Here is a 23,487-nt window from a genome sequence, read left to right as displayed (position 1 = left end):
AGGCTAAGCATCAAGTTCCATCAGGGTTGTTGCTACCTATATCCATACCAGAGTGGAAATAGGACCACATCACCATGGATTTTGTAACTAGGCTACCATTGATAGAAAAGAAGCATGATACCATCTGGGTAATTATGGACAGATTAACAAAGTCAACACACTTCCTACCTATCAGAACCGACTACTCACTAGGGAGATTAACAGAAATCTACATAGCTGAGATAGTACGGTTACATGGACATCGATTATATCTGACCGAGACCCAAGGTTTACTTTGAGATTTTAGAAGAATCTACAAGAGTCATTAGGCACTCAACTGCACTTCAGTACGACTTTTCATCCTCAGACGGATGGACAGTCTGAAAGGGTGATTCAGGTAACCTTTAGAACTTAGTAAATTATATAAATGTTAAAAGATTGATAATAATGACATGACTTGAATGACATGATAGGTACTGGAAGATATGCTTTGGAGCTGCATTATAGACTTTGAAGGAAGTTGGGAGAAGTATCTTCCTTTGGTAGAGTTTGCTTACAACAACAGCTACCAAGCCAGTATAAAAATGGCTCCATATAAAGCATTGTATGGGAGGAGATGTAAGATTCCCTTGTGATAGATAGAAATGGGTGAGGAGAAAGTAGTGGGCCCAGACCTAGTGAGAAAGACAAAAGAAAAAGTGAAGCTAATTAGAGATAACCTGAAAGCCACCTCAAACAGACAAAAGTCATAAGCTGACCTGAGGAGAAAGGATATAGAGTATGAGGTTAGTGATAAGGTGTTTCTCAAGGTATCACCTTAGAAAAAAGTGTTAAGATTTGGAAAGGTAAATTAAGCCCTAGGTTTATTGGTCCATATGATGTCATTGAACGTGTGGGTCCAGTAGCCTACAGGCTAGTTTTACCACCTGAGCTGGACAAGATTCACAATGTATTCCATGTGTTAATGCTCAGAAGATACAGATCAAATCCTTTACATGTCATTTCAGTAGAAGAGATAATTGTGCAATCTGACTTGACATATGAAGAAGAGCTAATTAGAGTCTTGGCATGGGAAGTAAAAGAGCTCAGAAACAAGAGAATTCCACTAGTGAAAATTCTGTGGAGACACCACAACACAGAAAAGGCAACTTGGGAGAGCGAGGACACAATTAGGCAGCAGTTCCCTCAACTCTTCACATCAGGTAAATTTCGAGGACGAAATTTTATTTAGAGGGAAAGAATTGTAATGCCTTCACCGTCGATAGTCCGTACTTTCTACTATTCTGACGGCTAATGTCTAATCGAACAGTCAGAATGTCGGGAACTACATTTAAACGATAGTGAGGAGACATAAAATGATGACATACATGATAAGAAAATGCAAGAAAAATTTAGGAAAAATAAAAGACATGAAATGAAATTAGGTTAAAAGAGCCATGTTTCTGACCCGCGAGGAACCCTAGAAAATAATTTTTGGGATTTAATTAAAAATTCACTGAGGTGTAAATGACATTAAAAAATGTCAAAGAAAATTTAATTAATTGGTAAAGGTGAAAATAAAAATAAAATAGATAGCGTAAAAATTTAGGGAATCGTCCGATCGGGAATTTGATCGATATTTCCGAAAAAGAGAGACTTTAACCCGAAGAGGGGTATTTTGATCATTTGACACCTAAAGTTGACTTTTGACCAAAAAGTCCATTAAAAATGAGTGGTATTAAATTCAGAAAACCCCATAAAAATCTCATGAAAGTATGAAATTTCAAGTAGTGTAATTAAACGAACTTAAGTGGGGCTAAGTAGAATTTTCAAAACCCTTGATTTTTATATTAATAAATTAAAGTTAGTGGAGGGGGGTATAAAAGCAAAATGGTGACAAATTTCTCCACTCAAAAAACTCTTTTCTTCCTCACTACCCTCAAGTGGCCGAAATTTCTTCTCCCCCAAAACCTCCATAGATGCTCCTTCATGCAAGCTCAAATCTCCCACCATTTTTAACCTAAAATTAAAGGTTCCCTTCATTAAACTTTATCCTTACCTCATGGGAAGTATATGGGCAGCAAGAAAAAGAGAATTTTTTGAAGATTTATAAGCTTGGAAAATCCTTGGTTTAAGGTTAGTGCATAATTCCTCTTCCTTCTTTAGTGAAACATTGAAATGAGTTTATATGATGAGGAAATTGATTGAAAATGATGGGTAATTAAGAACCCCCAATTCGGCAACCATGGGAAGTTTGGGGATTTCATTTATTTTTACATGAAAATGGTGATTAGTAATGTTAATTAAAGTAATTACATAAATTAGGACATAATTGCATGTGTATGTTAGGGTTGACACTTGAATTAGGGTTTTGATTTAATTATTGGAGACTTGTGAGACTTCTTCATTTTAGCAACCACATTTTCCATGGAAATTTGTTTAATTCTTACATGTAGATGATAATTTGTGAGGTTGGTTAAAATAATTACATGCATTAGGATTTTATTATATGCTTATATGTGAAGTTGATAAATTGAGTTAGGGTTTATAACCATGAATTGGGGATTTTGTCTTAGGCTTGAAACTGTCCAATTTGGTAGCCTTGAGGAACTTAGGAGATAGGTAATTTCATGAATTAAATGGTGATTAATGGTGTTCATGGATATGTGGAAGTGAATTAGATGTTGATAGTTGAAATTTCATGTGCTAGCCAATTGTTTAATGTGCATATTGTTGGTGATTTTGACCATTTTAATTAGGGTCTTGCATTAACTATTATAAGCTTGTGTATACTGCTGGAAATTGATTGAATTGAGATGAATTGGTGTTATTACAAGTGCCATGAATGCATATTTGAAGTTTGGAAGATGGAGAAATGAATATTGGGAGTATAATTTCTTTGCAGGTTGAGTACTTGTTGATGGCAGTGTGTGTTTTAGGCCATAAGTGAAATTGCGTGACCCCAATTGGTATGAAGCCAATTGGAGGTAAAACTAGACCTAAAGTGCACCAATTTCCAGTCTAATAATTTAACTATAAATAATTCTACAAGACTTGAAAAATCACAATCAAAAATTTTGAGTGACCATAAGACATAGGGCAACATATCCTATGAAGAATAGTATACCTAAATATGGCAGCAACCTACTCAAACAAAATTGGCAAAGTATAATATCAAAATTGCCTAGTAAGGGAATCAAAATTCAGAATTTGACCTAGTTATGGTTATTTGACCATAACTTGAGTTATACCAATCCAAATGACATGATTCAAAAAGGGAAATAAAGACAAGACATAGAAGAATAACTTCCATGAAGGAAATGTGTCCAACCAGCAGCCACAAATTGTTCAAATTAATAGGTAAAAATTTAGACATTAAATTTGAACCTAAAGAAAGGTTCATAACCAAATTATGAATGGTAAGGGTTTCAACCCTAATATGCTACCCAACAATAATTTACATGAAATAGGTATGTGGGACCCACTTTCCCACTATAAAATGACATGAAAAGTTTAATAAGATATTAATAATGCTTAATTGCCCAAAGTAAACCTAGGCTTATGTATATTGTATGGATCGATTGGTATACCAATTAGGGACTACAGATAGTAGTACTGCCTACATGGATAATCATTAACCGACAACATATGTCTGATATGATTAATCTATAAGCTCTATGCCTGCCCGTTGGCCATTGTGTCTAATTTTATATCTGGCTTAAAAAGCCTGCCCGCTGGCCTTGTGCCTGATATGACAGTTGTATACAGGATAGACATATGGCAGTCTAACCCATATACTCCTATGTATCCAGCACTTATAGTCTGTTATAGGTTACTTGGGCGCAGTTATAAATTGACTAAGACTGAAAATATAAGAAATTATCAGAAAAGATACTGTTAAATCCAATTGTTCCCAAAGTGCAGAAAATTCATAAATAACTTAGAATTTGTGGAATTTTAGCATTGAATAATTATTTTAATTATTTAATTACATTTCTTTTAAATTATGCACCACTAAGTAAATCGCTTAGCGCGTTGATTTTTTCATCGCGTAGGTACTAGAGATCAGCAGCAGCCACAGTATTGTCTTGACTGCGGTTGACCAGATTTGCATACAGTCCAGAGTTCACCTCATCAGTCTTTTATATTTTGGTAGGGCCCATGTATAGACTAGTATTTTGGTTCATTGTGTATAAACATGATGTAATTACTAGTTTGTGATGTAAATAAAGTTATGAATTTTTGTATGTGAATTTCTATATGAGTTAATGAATGAACTTGAAATTTTATGAGCAGAAATGACATGATATGACATGTAGAGATATGAAATTGTTTTTAATAGGTAACTAGTGGAACCCGCCAGATGTTAATTAAACAGAGGAGATTCTGCCCGAGTATCCACAGAAATAAATTGTGAATTTAAAACAATTATAAAAAAAAAATTCACCACATATTTTCTATAAGTTTGAAATTAACAATGAATAGGACAGCATAAGATAGGGTGCTCCGGCACCGAATGTGGCACTCTTCGCTCGGCTACACTGTAGACGGGTGAGGGGCATCACAGAAAGTGTGTGCTACATTAGTGGAGATAGGAAATTGAGATGTGTCTATGTAGTTGGAATTGAGTATTTCTTCACAATTATCTATAATAGAGGCAAATTTGGGAGAGTAGGTATTCTCAAGTCTATCTTGATAAAACAAGCTATTTGTGACTTTTTAATAGCCTTGCATAGAGGAATATTTAGTTGAAACACTATAAAAGGGGGTGAGGTTTTCAACAAGCTGCTATTGAAACCCTTATGCCTTGAAAGAGGGTAGTTGGTATGAAGGTTGAAGGAGTTCAATTATATGCATATTGAATTTATAGTTATGTTTCTGGGTTACCCCTAAAATGTGTTCTAAAAAGGTTTTGATTTGCTTGAGGATAAGCAAAAGTTTGAGTTTGAGGATACTTGATACACTTGTATTATATAGATGTTTTTAAGCACATTTGCACGGCATTTCATAGCATTTAGATAGGTAATTTCATGCATAATCACCAAATTCATAAACATTTGTAAATTTCATCACTCTATACTGAATTCTATGTTTTCTGCATATTTCCAGGTATTTTGAAGAAGTTTCAAAGCATAGGAGTAAAGAACGAAGCTTGGAAAGACTCAAGAAAAGAAGATTGTTGCTGATACACAATACACGGGTCGTGTAACCAAACCACAAACCCGTGTAACTTGCTGCCAGGAGAAAACCAAAGAAGCCAAAGAAGGAACATAGTACATGGGTCATGTAACATGACCCATGTGATCTTTGGAGACCCGTGTAAGATTATGCCTGGCAAAGCTCAAAGAGTTCCTGGAAGAACAACAGTACATGGGCCGTGTAATTGGACCCGTGTAACTAGCCGAGGCCCGTGTAAACTTCTGCCCCGACACAAGATGCAAACTTCAAGCTCCAATAAGTTATACAGCCCTAGACCATGTAGTGACATATGGGTCGTGTATCAGCCGACAGCTAGTTTTCTGATTAGGTTCCAGCTCCAGTTTTTACAGAGAAAAAAAAAGATTCCTGATGCCTTAGGGACTCTAAAACCTAACCCTAGATCATTCAATATAAATAGAAGCAGTAGAAAACATAGAAGAGGGAGATCTCGAGCCGGACATTAACATCTTCACATACACATCTTCATTTTCATCACTTTCTCCAAGCTATCTCGAAGAATTGCGCATCAGCATCAAGGAGGAGTCCTCAGCCGAAATTCCATAAGTTCAAGGTTGTAAATTCTCTTCGGTTCTTTTGCTCTATTTCTTAAGACTGCTCTTATGTACTTTTATTTTATCTTTATTATGTTTGCTAAACTCACCATGAGTGAGTGGTTTCTTTATTCTGGAATTAGGAGAGTAATGCTTGTAATCATTATTATGGACAAATATTGAATTTCATCTATTGGATTTGAGTTTTATTCTTTGATTTAATATTCAGTGTTTTTAATGTATGCTATGTGTTGGTACCCACTTAGACATGATAAAAGATACTAATTGAAGAACTGAAATGTGAAGATTGGTATTGGAAAATCAGAGTATTAAACTTAGAAAATCTGAACTAGAGATAGGCTGATGACCTTTGTGGAGTTCCATAATTAATCATAGATCTTAAAGGGTTTTTATTAGGACTAATCACCAACGAAAGTAGGGTTAGCTCTATTTGAAACACACCTTAGGTGCCTTAAAAAAGGATTTAAGATATCTTTGGGTTAATTTCCATCAAATCAACGATATTCAATCCAATGAATGAACAAGATTAAATCCATAATAAGGTTAAAGTGTAAAAACTTAATTCTGGAATTGTTTTAAATAGATTGTTTCATTTTAAGTTCGTTATCCTTCTAGTCCTTAGCATTCAAAAATAGATCAGATTCACTCCCCATTTTATTCGGTAGCCTAGACAGTTAAAATTGATGTGTAGTTTGGTACTCACTAATTAAATTTCTCGTGGGACGATACTCTACTCACTACTTTATTACTTATTAGCGATCCGTGCACTTGCGGGGTTGTAAAACCAGCAAACACAAGTACCACCACTACCACCTGCAGCTCCCACAGCTTCTACACAAGAGACTGGGACAAATAGTCAAGATAAAACAAAGATGACAGGCTACTTAAAGTTGGATGCTTCTAAGTACAAAGAAGAAGATGATCCTTTCGAGTATATTAGGGTGGTCAAAATGATAGCCGATGAGTTTGATGCCAATGATAGTAGGGCCATTCAGATGGCCGGCTTTACCTTAAAATGTAGGAAGGCGAAGGAATGGTATAAGTCCTATGTTGTTGACACAGCTGACAATATGACTTAGTCTTAGTTTGTGATAGTGTTTACAAATTGGGATTTTCCAGAAGCTCTAAGGAATTGAAGGTGGTGCAATTTGAACAGTTGAGACAAACTACTAATATGAGTGTGGATGAGTATATAGATAAGTTTATGAAGCTTCTGCAGTATGTGGGGCAAGAGCATGATATAGATAAGAATAAGGCAAAGAGGTACACTCAGAGGTTGCACTCCAGATACTCTTCATTGATTTTGGCTATAGAAACTCATAGCTTCCATTTCATTATAGATGCTACGAGAAAGATGGTGGTTGAGGCTATCATTAAAGGGAGTCTAAAGTTAAAAAGTATAAAAGCTGAGCAATCTGCAATTCCTAAGGTTACTGATGTAAGGAGGTTTGATCATTGAACCAAGACTGTTTCCTCATCTGGAACTAAGAAAGATAAAGGAGGGAAGTTTAGCAAAAAAACAAAAAAAGAATAAGTTTTGGAGTAGAATCAAGTTAAGCCTCGAGAATGGAGGCAAATCTAGTTCAGGTTCGGATACCCCTGATTGTGTCAGATGTGGAAAGCCTCATCGAGGAGTTTATAGGTTTGGAACTTTCTAATGCTACAGGTGTGGTTAGGAGGGGCACATGTCTAGGGAGTGTCCTAATATAAAAAGGGTGGCTTCACAATAGCAAACTGGGTCAGGCAGTGTGGCTCAATCGACAGTGAGATAAACTTTCTGAGGTTCTCTCTGTAACACCCCTCACCAGTCTACAGTATAGCCTAGCAAGGTATGCCACATTTAGTGCCGGAGCACCCTATCTTATCTTGTCACGTACATTATTAATTTAACGTCCATTTATTTTTATTATCCTATGTATAAATTTTTTTTTATCACATTTCATTCTTATGAAGACTCAGACAGAGTCTTCTCTATTTTATTAGTGCATGATGGGTTCCACTATTTACCCGTTAAAATTTTCATATCATAAGTTCAATCCATATCAATTTACCTCTTGTCATATCCATCTCATTAGTTTCCATGTATCACATCATATCATCAATTCATATCATATGTCATATAATCAATTCATGTAAAACACATTTACTTTTATTAAAAGAATTTATATACAGTAATTTACAATTTATATTATAGTCTCAAAATGAATTACATCTTTGACTTATGTACAGAAATTAAAAATACAAAATCTAAATACACATGGGCTCTACCAAAAATACTCTGCTGAAGTGACTCCCACACTAGTGCAGATCTGCTCAAAATCTCTGTCTGGACTCTACGGGTCAATCTCTCCAATACCTACGAGAGGAAACAATCCATCACGCTAAGAATATTGCTTAGTGCTGCATAATTTAAAATAAAAATAACTGAATAATCAAGGATAATGATGTGAACCTTCAAGTAATTGATAACTTGAAAACCCACATTCAAGAATTAAATGAACAATATGGAAAGCACCAAATCAAGATGTATGAATTTGATTCTTTGAACCAGCACAATCAGATTGTTGTGTAATTCAAAGAAAATATCAGAAATGAGATTCTTGACCTAATTCATATGGAGAATGAATAAACCAAGAATATTATGCACATTAAACCTTGCAAGATAGAAATCTCAACAAGTTAATGAGCTTCACAAGAACAAAGACAACAGCTAATTTACTCACTAAAGGAGCAGAAACAATCTTTCATTAATATTCAAAGTGTGTCCTCCACTCTCTCATTACACTTGTATTTATAGTCTCTTGGCTCCAAAGCTAAAGACAAAAATATCCCTACTTTAATAACAGCTACAAGGAACTTTAAGTCCAAACAAAAATTAATCTATCAAAAGTCTAAAAACTCCTTACAAAAAGTAAATTTAATACAGCAACAAATAAGGGCATTTAAGTCCAAAAGAGAGGTGGTTATAACAACAAGGAATATTCTTTCAAAAAGGTGCCAGCAGATGCATGTACATGGGTTGGATCTGGTACATGCATATCTACAGTTTATTCCATGTAACCTAATGCTCCACATGACACCTGGTCACTTCTAAGATTAATTTTCACCAAATTTAATCCTTTATAATTTTCTTCATGCCATTCCAGCTTATAATCCTTACTCCTTAAGATTTGACAAATTAAATTCTGAAGTGATTTAGCTCTAGCTCTAGTAATTGGACCTTGGATGAAATCCTTTAGCATGGATGTAGCTTGATTCTCATCAGATAATTATTTCATGTATAATTTCATATAGAGATTCATATTTCATGGACTCTGAGTCAATTACATGTTTACTGAACTGTAAAAGCAATTAAACTTGTAGGGATTCTTTCTAATAATTTATTCCATTTTCAGTTTTCTTAATTTCATATCAATAGTCTCTTCATGTAATTATTTAATTTTTAAAGCTTATTACTTATGAGTCGTTTCATAACTTTAGCTGCTCCATATAAGCATATCAATTTACTGGGATCTCTTCACATAATCAATTGATTTTTACAGCCTATTACTCGTATCTGTGATCTTTTCGGTACTAAATTAAATTTAAGACTCATTACTCATATTTGTGCCCAAGTAACCTATAACAGACTATAAAGACTGGATACACGGGAGTATACAAGTTAGACATCCGTATGCCTATCATGTATACATCTGTCATGTCAAGCACAAGGCCAGCGGGCAGGCATAAAGCCAGAAATCATATCAGGCACAATGGCCAACGGGAAGGCATAAAGCCAGTAGAATAATTATATCAGACATCTATTATCTATCAATGATTATTTCTGTGGGCAGTACTGAAATCTGTAGTCCCTAATTGGTATACCAATCGATCTAAGCTATATACATAAGTCTAGGTATACTTAGGGCAAATTAGTATTATTATTTTATGCTATGTACAATTAAGGATTCATAACATATTGTTATTTCACTTCATGTACTATCTATATTTTGTACCATTTTCATGTCATTATAATGGGAACATAGGTCCCAAGTATATATTCATATAACTTATGTATTTATCACTCTCATTATTTTATGTCATGTACTATACATACTTATAGTATTGTTATTTCATATATGATGGAAACATAGGTTTCAAATGTATTTTCATATGACTTATGTATTTAGCAAACTATTTAGGTAATTTATATTTTATGTATCAAATGATTTCATGTCATCTTGTAGTGGGAAAGTGAATCCCACATACCTATTTCATGTAATTCAATGTTTAGTAATACATTAGGGTAATTAGGGTTAAAACTCTACCATAAGATAAGTTGTTTTATGAACCTTTCTTTAGGTTCAATTTTAATGTCTTAACTTCACCTATCAATTTGATCACTTTGTGGCCACTGTTTGGCCATGCTTCCTCCATGGAAGTTGTTCTTCTATGTCTTATCTTATTTTCCCTTTTTGAATCATGTCATTTGGATTTCTAGAACTCAAGTTATGGTCAAATAACCATAACTGGTTCATTTTCTAATTCTGGCTCTTTAACTAGGCATATTTTTGGAGTTACACTTTACCAATTTAATTGGACATGTTGCAGTCTCTTTTAAGCTTAGTATTCTTCATATACTTTGTTGCCCTATGTCATATGGTCACTCAGAATTTTGGATTGTAATTTTTCAAGTCTTGTACAATCACTTGTAGCCAAATCATTGGCCTGGACTCAAGTACTCTGTGCCAACAGGATCCTAGTTCAGGTCAATAGTTTTGACTCAACTTTTGGGATTCTTACATTTACAATTTGAGGAAAGTGTCTAAAACAAAATTGGAGCTCTCTTTCTCAGTTTTCCAGAACAATATGGATCATCCCAATTGGAGTTTCCTAGTGAGAGATATAACTAAAAGACTATTCTGGAGTCTAATGATCACTTAGGCAATTTTTCAGAATTTGCATACTAATTTGATCTGGTCAATTGACCTAATTCCCTTGATTTTCGGGTTTTGATCAAAATACTAATATTGTAGATTGATGTCTTGTAAACATTTTGCCACTGGTTTCATTGCATTTGGATTTATGTAGACCAAGTTATGGCCTTTTTGCCAAAACTGGACAAGTATCTTGTCTAGCAATTCTTGGCAGTTTTGGTACTAGACAGTTTTGGCAACCCAACTTGGGTAAGCAATTTGATTAAGTTAATGGCATTTCTGGGCTTTGTGTTCTTCACAAAAGTTGTAGCCCTATGTCTAAGCTTTCCAATGGTATAAATTTCAGGTCATTTGGATCTGTCTGGAGTGAGTTATGACCAAATGAATGTACACTGTTCATTTAGTCATTTTCTAAGTTCACTATTTGGTAATCCGGATTAGGGGAAAATTTAAGTCACTTTTTGGACAAAAATTTAGGCATGATTTCTTCATGAAAAATGGTGCATTTTAGGTATAGTTTTACCTCCAATTGGACTCATACCAATTGGAGCCACACAATTTCGGTTATGGCTCAAAACACACACTGAATTTCAATAATTCTCAACCTGCACAAAAGAACACTCCCAAATTTTTATTTTTCCAACTCCCAAACTTCAAATTGGCATTCATGGTACTTCTAATATCATAAATTTATTTCAATACAATCACATTCCAGCAATTACATCAAGTCTCCAATATGTAATTCAAAACCCTAATTTAATTGTCAATTATAATATACACATGAAATCAATGTGCTAGTACATGTAACTTCAACTAACAACATATAATTCACTTCCACTTATCCATCAACACCATTAATCAACATTTACATACATGAAATTATCAATCTCCTAAGTTCCTCAAAGCTGCCAAATTGAACAATTACACAAATCTCCAATATGTAGTTCAAAACCCTAATTCACATGGTCAATCTTAAACATTCACATGCAATTAAATTCTAGTACATGTAATTACCTTAATCAACATCACTAATCATCACTTGCATGTAAGAATTAATCAAACTCTCATGGTTTCAAGGCTACCGAAATTCAACACTTCTCCTAACTTACCATTTCCTTTGATTTCAAGCATAATTCACTTCACATCAACCTCAATTCAAGACCTAACAAAGAAAGGAAGAAAGATTATACACTAACCTTGTTTCAAGAATTTCTCAAGCTTGTAAAACTTCAAGATTTCTTCTTCCTTTTACTGCCTATAGATTTCCCAAGGTGTGAGGACTAACTTTAAAGAAGGAATTTGTGAAGATCATGGTGCAAATGGAAGGATTTAGAGCTTGCATGAAAGAAATCCATGGAGGAAAAGAAAGAATAGGGTTCTGCCATAAGAGTGAGCAAGGGAAGAAGATGACTTTAGTGGTAGGATTTGTCATCTTGTGCTCTTATATAACCCCACTAAGTATTTGTTCAATTATTATTATTATAATCAAAGTTTCAATATTTCTAATAATACCCCTAATTTTTCTTTTAATTACATTACACATGTAATTTCATATTTTCATGAGATTTTTAAAATTTAATACAACTCATTTTTAATGGACATTTAGGTCAAAAATTAACTCTATGTGTCAAATGATCAAAATGCCCCTCTTCAGGTTATAGTTCAACTTTTTCTATAATACCGATTAAATCCCTGATCCGACGATTCCTTTAATTTTCATTTCCATCTGTATCGATTAACTAAATTTTCTTTGACATTTTTAATGTCAATTATACCTCAGTAAACCTTTAATTAAATCTCGAATATTATTTCCTAGGGTTTCTCCCGGGTCTGGGGTTGTCAACTGTCTATGCAGTGACTTCCCGGTATGGTCACCCATCGCTGCGGTTCCAGCTCATTTAAACTAATTGTATTTCATGTCTTTTATTTTTCCTTAATTTTTCTTGTATTTTCTTATCATTTATTTCATCATTTTATATCTCCTCACTATCATTTACGCGTAGTTCCAGACATTATGACTGTCCGGAAAGACATTAGTCATCGGAACAGTAGAACGTACGGACTACCTATAGTGAGGGCGTTACACCCTCATTAGGAAGGGGACAGGGTAGAGAACAAGGTTCTTCTTCCTCTATGACAGGGACACAAAGGAGAGGTTCAACAGCACTGGTACAGATCTTTACCATAACACAATAGGAAGCTAATACCTCTAACACTATGGTGTCAGGCAACCTTTGCACTGGAAGCTTTAATGTGCATGCTTTGATTGATCCTGGTACATCCTATTCTTTTGTTAAACCCGAAGCAGTTCTAAGATTAGGTTTAATGTATTATGCTTGTTCAGTGATGGTGGAGGATAAATGTTTTCTAGCTGACCTAATGGTCCTAGAATTAACAGATTTTGATGTCATTCTAGGGATAGATTGGTTCTCAGCCAATTATGCCACCTTAGAATGTAGAAAGAAGGTAGTAAGGTTCAGAGGGGAGGATGGGTCGGAGGTAGTTTTCTAGGGAGATCAGACATTAGCAGTGAAGGGGATGATCTCTGTGATGCAAGCCAACAAAATGCTCAAAAAAGGATGTAGAGGGTTTCTAGACCATGTTAGAGAGGTTGTGGAGAACAAAAGTGGACTGGAATTAGTTTTTAGGGTAAGATAGTTTCCAGATGTGTTTCCTGAGGAACTACCTGGCTTGCCACCTAAGAGGGAGATAGATTTTGAAACTGATCCAGTGCCTGGTACTAGACCCATATTTGTCCCTCCTTATAGGATGGCTCCTGCAGAGTTAAAAGAATTAAAAGAACAACTATAAGAATTAGTGGATAAGGGATTCATCTGATCAAGTACTTTCCCTTAGGGTGCTCTGGTACTGTTTCTAAAGAAGGATGGATCCTTAAGGTTGTGCATTCACTATAAACAATTGAACAAGGTAACTACGAAGAATAGGTACCCTTTGTCCCATATTGATGATTTATTTGATCAATTGGCCAGAGCTAGTTGTTATTCAAAGATATATTTAAGGTTCGGATATCACCAGTTGAGGATTAGGGAGTCTGATATTTCAAAGACTACTTTTCAAACCAGATATGGGCATTATGAGTTTTTTGTGATGTCGTTTGGGTTAATAAATGCTCCAGCAAAATTCATGGATCTCATAAATAGGGTATTCAAACAATATCTGGATCACTTTGTAATCATCTTTATTGATGATATCTTAGTGTATTCTATAAGTCCAGAAGAGCATGCACAACACTTAAGAATAGTTCTCCGGACATTGAGGGAGCATTAGTTGTATGCTAAGTTCTCGAAGTGTGAGTTCTGGCTAAAGAGTATATCCTTCTTAGGACATATAGTGTTATAAAATGGAATCAAAACAGATCCTAAGAAGGTAGAAGCAATGGCAGATTGGCCAAGGCCAACCACAGAGACAGAGATCAAGAGTTTCCTATGTTTAGTTGGCTATTATAAGAGATTTGCACTTGATTTCTCTAATATAGCTGCTCTAATGACTAAGTTAACTCAGAAGAATAGGAAGTTTGAATGGAGTGATGAATTTGAGGAAAGTTTTTAAAAGCTTAAGGAGTGTTCGATTTCAGCACCAGTACTGGCTCTGCCTACAGGCAACAAAGATTTCACTGTCCACTATGGTGCCTCCATAGTGGGTTTGGGATGTGTTCTCATGCAAAAAGGAAGAGTAATAGCATATGCTTCAAGATAGTTGAAGAAGCATTAAGCTAATTATCCCGCTCATGATTTAGAAATGGCAGTTGTAGTTTTTGCTCTAAAGATGTGGAGACATTATCTTTATGGAGCAAAATGTGAGATCTTCACAGACCACAAGAGTCTCTAGTACATCTTCAAGCAAAAAGAGCTAAATCTTAGGCAAAAGTTGGGTAGAACTACTCAGTGATTGTAACTATACAATCCAGCAACATTCGCAAAAGGCAATTGTTATTGTAGATGCCCTCTGTCAGAAATCATTTGGTAGTTTAGCACATATATAAGTAGAAAGACAACCCATCTTGAAGGAGTTACACCAGCTGATTGGAGAGGGGTTACAGCTGGAGTTATCAGCCAAGAGTACCCGGATAGTTCAAATGAAAGTGACACCAATGTACCTAAGGCAAATAGCAAAGAAGGAGCATGAAGACCCTGAGTTGGTAAAAATAGCAGAAGCAGTACATAAAGGTAAGAGCAGTGAGTTTTGTTTCGACGAAAAAGGGGTGTTGAGGTTTAGCAATAGGTTGTGTGTACCAAATGACATCCAACTCAAGGGAGACATTATGAGAGAAGCTCATAATGCTAAGTATAGCATGCACCCTGGAGCCACCAAAATGTATCAGGACTTAAAAAAGGTATATTGGTGGCCTTCCATAAAGAAGGAGATAGCACAGTTTGTGACTGCTTATAAGGTCTATCAAAAAGTGAAGTTGGAGCATTAGAAGCCAGCAGGAATGCTCAACCCACTACCCATTCTAGAATGGAAATAGAAAACGTAGCCATGGACTTTGTTGTGGAGTTACTAGTAGTCTCCAATAGACATGACTCGATATGGGTTATAGTGGACAAGTTGACTAAGATTGCTCACTTTTTTTCCTGTTAGAGCTAACTATTTAGTGGATAAGTTAGCTCAGGTGTACGTGGCAGAGATAATAAGGTTGCATGGAGCTCCAGTGACAATAGTCTCTGATAAAGGACCACAGTTTGCATTAAAGTTTTGGTGTTGTCTTCGAAATGAGTTACGCATTAGGTTAGACTTTAGCACGTCTTTTCACCCTGAAATAGATGGACAGTTAGAAAGGACCATACAGACTTTAAAGGATATGCTGAGAATGTGTGTACTTGACTTTGGTGGATTATGGAAAAAGTACATTCCTTTAGTTGAGTTTGCATATAACAACAGCTATCACTGTAGCATTGGAATGACACCACATGAAGCTTTGTATAGGTGGAAATGTAGATCTCCTATGTTTTGCGAAAAAGTAGGTAAAATAGCCTTAGCGAGAATGGAGTTGTTGGAAGTCACCAATCAAGCTATGCCCTTAATTAGTGTAATGTTAAAGACAGTAGCCAGTAGACAAAAAAGTTATGCAGATCTCTAAAGGAGCGAAGTGGTTTTTAAGGAAGGGAACATGGTGCTTTTGAAGGTATCTCCAATAAAGTGCATCATCCAGTTTAGAAAAAGAGGCAAACTAACTCCAAGATACATTGGACCATATGAAGTGTTGCCAAGGGTCGAAAGTGTGTCTTATAAGTTAGCTTTGCCACTAAAAATGGAGAGAATCTATTCGGTGTTCCATATTTCTATGTTGAGGAAGTTTGTGTCAGATCCAAACAAGGTTATAAGTGAAACAGACATGGAAATTTTAGAAGATCTTTCTTATGTTGAACAACTTGTCTTGACTATAAACCTTTAAGTAAGGAAGCTAAGGAACGAAGAGATGCCTATGGTCAAGGTATTATGGAACCACCACAACATGGAAGAATGTACGCAGGAAACTTGCGATTCCACGATACAATAATATCCCCACCTTTTCTAGGTATGTTATGTTTATTATGTTTACTTTTTATGTGTTTGTTTTAACATTCGACGATGAATGTTCTTAAGGGAGAGAGAATATAATACCCACCATTTTCCATTTCAGAATATCTATTCTTGACGAAATATTTTGGTAAAAAGTAGAACTTTACTGACAAAGGAGTGGCAGTAAGGTGTGAAAGCATGTTCATGTATGTGGGTTTGAAATGTTCAAAATGTATTTAAGAATGAAAATATTTTAAAGTTTTATTTTAGATAGAAGGAACTTTAACAGCCAAAGTCCTTTTTATGGTTTGGATGCCCATTTAGATAGAACAAACTCTGGCAACTGAAAGTATGGATTTCGGCTGCCGAAAGTCCCTTGGCTATCAAGGTTATAAGAGGGACCATAGCTCTTTTTTTGCCTAAAACACTTGGGATTTTTCTCATTTCCTCTCTCTCTCAACTCTAAGGCATACAAGGAGTTCTTTGAAGAGATTTCCTAGGATTTTTTTAAGATCTAGAGGGGGATTTTTCCATTTAGAAGTGTGGAAGAGTAGATTCAACTTTTGAAGTTTTGGTTCTCCCACCTCCAAGCTCCAAGAAAAGAGGTAATTTTCTTTTCTCTTGCTCTAATGGGTAGATCTAAGAAAGTTGATGAGGGATGAGGTTTCTATAACTTCAATTTTATGAAAAATTGTTTTAAGTTTTTTGGGAAATTTATGCATGTTAACGTTAGGGTTTCATGATTTATGAGGAAATCCCATTTTTGGTTATTAGAATAGTTATATTTAAGTGTTATGGGTCTTAAATGGCTAGTTTCCTTTGATAGATTTGAAGAAATCCATGTATATGCTAAGTTGGGCTTGAGGAAAACATAGGATTTGAGGTTTAATTAATATATGTGGGTATTAAGCATATTTTCAAGTTGTTCTAGGCCTCAAAGATGTGTAAATGTAATGGGATCATGTTTTGAAACTTTGAAATGAGTTTAGGTATTGATGGGAGAAGGAATTTGCAGGTTTTCAACTTGGGAGTTCTAGAAATTCTCAGGTTCGACTGCCAAAAGCCAGATGTTCGACAGTTGAAGCATATAGTTTCTTGAAAAATTTGGAAAATTTTCAAATTCGGTAGTCGAAGTCTCTTAGACTTCGACAACTGAAGTCAGCACTGGACAAAAAGTGATGTCCGAAGCCTAAGACTTCGGCAGCTAAAGTTCAGGACTTTGGCAGTCGAAGTTCAGGACTTCAGCAATAGAAATGGGTTCTGCTTGATTTTTTCTCCATTCTTTTCTAAGGTTCCAAAACATGATTTCATGGTTCCTAAGACATAAAATAGGATGTTTATGATCTGTGTAGATTTTTAGAACCTTGTATAATACTCTAGGGTCAAATTTAATAAGATCGAACTTGAAGGACTCGGAAGGGTAAGGACCTGAGGATAGTTCCCATTCGAGTAAGGTGGTAGATAGGCTATAAGAGGTGAGTAACTCTAACCTTAATAAAATGGAAACTATTTATAAGCAATTAATGAGCATTCTCATGTATCATGTCATATTAATTTAGGATATATACATGTAGAACACGAAAATGTTGCATAATTTGTTATTAGTGCATTGATGGATGTTGGATGACCCACTAACTCCCCCCATGTTATGACTATGTAATGTTACGTATGTTATGGATCCATAATGTAAATCCCATGGGGAGATCTTTAAGTTGCCCTTCAAGGGAGATCTGTAAGTTACCTTAGGATACATGATACTGGTCATATTTAAAAGGAAAGTTTGAAAAGTTACTGATGATAATATTCATCTTATGTGAAATATTTGTAATATGAAAACCCATGTGAATGATGCATTGCACATGTGTGAATGATGCATTGCACATGTGTGAATGAATGACATAATTATTAATGGTTAGTTTACTCACTAAGCTTGTGTAAGCTTATCCTATTCCCCGTAACCCGAGGTGCAGAATTGCAGGACTAGAAGAGTGCTTTGAAAAGAAAGCATCAATGGTAGCTTTAACCTTTTCCTTTATGTATGGTGTATAGATAGATGAACACATAATTTATGAATGGATAGTAATGTGCTAGTGACTAAAGAAAATTGAAAATATGTAATATTTTTTTTGGTATGATGATGTATATGTTATGTTATCCTTTTATGGGAGTATGCATGTACAACCATTACACTTTGGATCTTATGTATATTGAGGTTCAAAGTATGAACCATTATTATGTTATGTATGCTTATGCATAGATGAAAATACTAAGGTGTAATGGTTTGAAGTTTGTTTAAATGGTGAGATGCATGATTGTATGTATGTTTCCTAGGTTTTAGGCTTGCTATGGGTTCCGACAGCCTTAACTGACCTGATCCCTAGTGCCGATGATGGTCCCTAGCCTAGGTCATTACATTATCTTTTTCTTTGTTGATAGTGTATCCATCACTTAAATAATTATTCTCATAAAGAGTAGGTTGTGTTTGGTTTAATGACTAGGTAGAAATATGGCTTATCAAAGAAATAAGGGGAAGAAATAAAGCTCAAGTTGGTTCCAGAGAGACATTTTAAGTGAGGCTGGCTAAGGCTAAAATATGGGTTTAAAATATAAAGGATGCCCATATCATTTGTTTTTTCAAGTGCATGCAAGCATTTTGTCTCAAAAGGTCTAGAATGATTATTTTAGGATTGGTGAAACTACAATTAGCTGCTTCTTACCCTATAGTTTTCTATAAGAACTCAAAACTCAATGCAATTGATTGGGTGCCCTTAGCTAAAAAGATATGAACAAATGTAAGAATTTCACAACCTTGCACTATATCCTTTAATAATATAAACCCATTTAAAAAAAGCAAATTTTTTTTTTTTTTCAAACAAAAATAATAATAATACAAAAATAAAAAAATATATTTATATATATATGAAAAAAAAAAAAAAAAAAAAAAAAAAAAAAAAAAAAAAAATATATATATATAATATATATATATGGAAGTGTATGCATGTGTTAGTATAGGTATATGTGTAAACTAGCTAAGAATGTGTCATGTGTACTGACTAGACTAGATCTGGGACTCACTAGGACTTTGCAACTTAAAAAACCAAAAAAACTCATAAAAAGCCTCAAGTTCCCACAAAAGTTAAAAAATAAAAAAAAAAATATAATAAAAAATAAAATAATTAAAAAAATAAATAAAATAAATTATTATAAATAACATAATACCAATAATCATCCCATAGTATATAGTATAAATTATATTATTCATATATATTATTTTTTTTTTTTTAAATATTATTATTTTATAAAAATAAAAATTAAAAATTTTTTATAAATGAAATAAATAATAAATAAATAAAAAAATAAAATAAAAAAAAAAAAAAAAAATTATTAAATAATATAAAAAAAAAAAAAGTTAAAAAAACCAAAAAAAAAAAAAAAAAAAAATTATTAAAAAAAAAAAACAAAAAATATATTAATTTTTAAAAAAAAAAAAAAAACAACAAAAAAAAAAAAAATAATAAAAAAAAAAAAAAAAAATAAAAAATGAATGCATAATATATATATATAATATAATTATATTAATATTTGCACAAGAAGATAATTTAGATTTAGAGCACTAGTATATCATCATCACATCAATACATAAAAAATTATATCTATATATATATCTCTCTCTCAAAATCAAAACTCATAAAACAACTACTTTGCTCAACTTTATATGAATCTAATTAGAAAAGAGAGATCAACTCAAAATCATGTCTCACCCTATTTTTCTATATTTATAAAGATCATTCGTCAGAGACTAGTTCTAAATACAACTACACCCAATAATATCATCATAATATAATCAAAATAAATATAATAATAAATATAAATAACATAAAATATAATAAAAATAATATAATAAAAAATATATAATAAAATAATATAAATATAAAAAATATTTATAATAATATAATATATATATTAATAATTATATATTATATGCATAATATATAATATATATAATATAATATATAATACTAAAAATAAATAAATATAAAAAATAAATTATTAAATAATATAAATGTTATTAGTTAAATTAATTATTAGAGATTAATCTACTTATTAGAATTAATTAATTAAATTAATAATTTAATTAAAAAATTAATTAATAAATTAAAAATAAAATAAATAATTTTAATTCTATTTTAATTAAATTAATTTTTTTTCTTTTTCTTTATTTTAAAAACAACCTCATGCAAAAAAAAAACAAAAACAATGCACAACATAAACAAACATACAACAAAAAAAAACAAATGCAAATCAAACAAGACAAAAAAACTTAATTTACTACTCAAAAATCAAACTCTATTTTCCAAACAATTAAAAATTTAAATAGTTTTTTATTTTTTCTTTTTAAAAATTAAAAAAAATTTTCAAATTTTCAAAATATTTAAAAAACTTTTTTCAAAATTTTCTTCTCTTTTAAAAAAAAATTTTTTTCAAAAAAAAGTCAATTCTCTTTTCTTTCTCTAGTTCAATTCTCTTCTTTTTTCTCTTCTCTGTCTTTTCTCTTTTATTTTTTTTTCTGCTTTTTTTTTTTTTCTTTTTCTTTTTTTTTTTTTTTTTTCTTCTTTTTTAGAATGTAGCATCATTATATCATCTTCTCCAAGTTATGCAAAATACTCTATCTTTTTAAGTTTTTTTTATTTATAAATTTTTTTTTTATTATTTTATTATTTTTTTTGTTAGTTTATTTTGTTTTAGTTTTGTATTTTTTGTTATGTAATTTTATAATTCATGATTTATTGATTTTTGAGTTTGATTTGAGTTAATTGAATTCTATTTTTTTTATTTTTTTTTTTATGTTTTTTTTTTTATTTATATTATTATTTTTATTTAATTAATGTATATATAATTAATGTTGTAATTAATTATATTAATAAAAAAATATTATATAAATATATATATATAATAATAATAATAGTAATTATTATTATAATTTAAATAATAATAATTATATTATAAATAAATAAATTATTTATTATAATATAAATATATATTTAATTGTTATTTATATAATGATTATGATTAATATTTAATTTAATAATAAGTTTAAAATATAATATTAAATTTTTATATTGAAAAAAAAATTAAAAAATTTAAATGAGTTATAATTTAATTTAAATAATTTAATAAAAGTATTTTAACTTAACTACTAACTTAAAATAAACTAATTATTATATAATTTAATATAATTACTTTATAAATGATTATATTTATTATATTAATTTTATTGATATTTATTTTATTATTAAATTATTTTATATTTATATTAATGTTTTTTATTATTTATATTTTTTTTTATATTTTTAATTTTTTTTTTTTTTTTATTAAATTTTTTTTTATTATTTAAATTTTTTTTTTATTTTATTTTTATAATTTTATTTTTTTTATTTTTTTTTTTTTTTTTATATTTATTTTTTCTTTTCATTTATTTGTGTCTCTAAAATCTGTTTTCTTGTTTGCATTTACTCATTTCCTTTGGGATCGATCTCTGCTTACCCTCTATACAAGTGGTTTAGATAGAATACTTTTAATTGGTTCATTCGACACGCATCACTTATGATATATCAATTACAATCAACTATCAGCGGTATCCAACAGCCCAGCAAAACCAAATAACCTTTAAGAATATTAATTACTTTTAAAAATTATTTGTTTCTTTTTTACAAAACAAAAGTTTCCAGTTAAATTTAATTTTGTAATTTCCATGTCATAAATAAATTAGTGAATAGGATTTCTTTTAATTCTTGCATGTGTCATGAATGAATTACAATTAAAATAAAATTTAATTTTTTAAATAAGTAGATTTAATCATAAATAATATATTTACTTGCCATCCACAATTTTGATGTGCATGTATTATTATATATTACTGTCAATGCTTTCTAAATAACTATATTTTATTATGTATTTTAATTATTGATTATAATCATGATCAAATAACCCAAAATCATATATTTACCCATATTCAACTAACAAATAAAAATTTTAAAATACATACAATAAATGAATTAGCTTATTTAATTATTTGATTCAAATAACTCCGCCTAAGTATTTGTGCTTAGCCGGTCCCAAGCACGGATAAAGGAGGAGGGTTGTAGTAGGTGACAACCAGCGTAAAAATTTCATCACACCTTATGATATGGATTCAAATAATATAAATGTTGAGACGTCCTCTACTTATGACACGCTACATCGGAGCTCGGGTGTAGTGAGAAATATGCAAGGGTGTAGGGCGTTCACCGAAAGCAATGCACCATGCCGGCGCCCAGGTGTAGTGTTGAGTGATCAAGGGTTCCCACATCATGGACGGATGTGGGTAAAGAAGTTAGTCCATATGATAGATAGTAGAACAGATAGTGGAACAGAACACAAGATAGACATAAAAAACAATAGAAAATATCATAGAAGGAGACCAATTAGGAAGGAACAAGATAGGAGAAGGATCAGGGTTGGTACTTGGAATGTTGGATCACTTACAGGAAAATTAATGGAGCTTGTGGATACCTTGGAAAGGAGAAAGGTAAATATTGCTTGCATTCAGGAGACTAAATAGATAGGAGAGAAAAGCAATGAAGTAGGTAATTTATAGTACAAACTGTGGTTTACCGGAAAGAAGAGAAATAAGAACGAAGTGGGCATAATCATAGACAGGACATTGAAAGACGTTGTAATAGCTGTAAAAAGAGTAGGAGATAGAATTATACTAGTAAAGCTAGTACTAGAAGGAGAAACAATAAATGTAGTTAGTGCTTATGCCCCACAAATAGGACTAGATAATAAGAGTAAACAAATGTTTTGGGAAGATATGAATAATTTAATGCAAAGCATACCGAATGAAAAGAATGTTTTCATTGGTGGAAATTTGAATGGACATGTAGGAAGTGATAGGCAAGGTTACGAGAATGTTCATGGAGGTTTTGGTTTTGGCAGTCGAAATGATGAGGGAAAAAGCATCCTGAATTTTGCTATGGCATACGACCTAATACTAGCAAATACCTACTTTATAAAAAGAGAGTCACATTTAGTGACTTTCAAAAGTATGCAACATAGAAACCAAATCAACTTCCTCTTAATTAGGAAGACAAACAGAGCTCTATGCAAGGATTGCAAGGTCATTCCAGGAGAGGCTTTAACAAGTCAACATCGGTCAGTGGTCTTGGATGTCAAGTTTAGGAACAATTCAAGTAAGGTCAGAAGAAATAGTATAGCTCAAACAAAATGGTAGGAGTTCAAAGGAGTAAAGCAAGTAAAGTTCAAAAATGAGCTTCTCG

The 23,487-nt window shown here is 32.3% G+C and overlaps 1 protein-coding gene across 1 annotated transcript in view; it reads right to left on the bottom strand.

Moving 5' to 3' along the window:
• Positions 1 to 7,842: 7,842 nt before the first annotated feature.
• The window catches only part of LOC110661201 (bifunctional dethiobiotin synthetase/7,8-diamino-pelargonic acid aminotransferase, mitochondrial), a 74,472-nt gene continuing 58,827 nt past the window's right edge, over positions 7,843 to 23,487 (bottom strand). The window contains exon 15 of the mRNA XM_058131977.1: positions 7,843 to 8,085. The gene's annotated coding sequence lies outside the window, so the exon portion shown is untranslated. The remainder of the gene's footprint in view (positions 8,086 to 23,487) is intronic.

Source organism: Hevea brasiliensis, chromosome 13 (genome assembly GCF_030052815.1).
Source record: "Hevea brasiliensis isolate MT/VB/25A 57/8 chromosome 13, ASM3005281v1, whole genome shotgun sequence".
Classification (NCBI taxonomy): Eukaryota; Viridiplantae; Streptophyta; class Magnoliopsida; order Malpighiales; family Euphorbiaceae; genus Hevea; species Hevea brasiliensis.
This window is presented reverse-complemented; position numbering and strand designations above follow the sequence as displayed.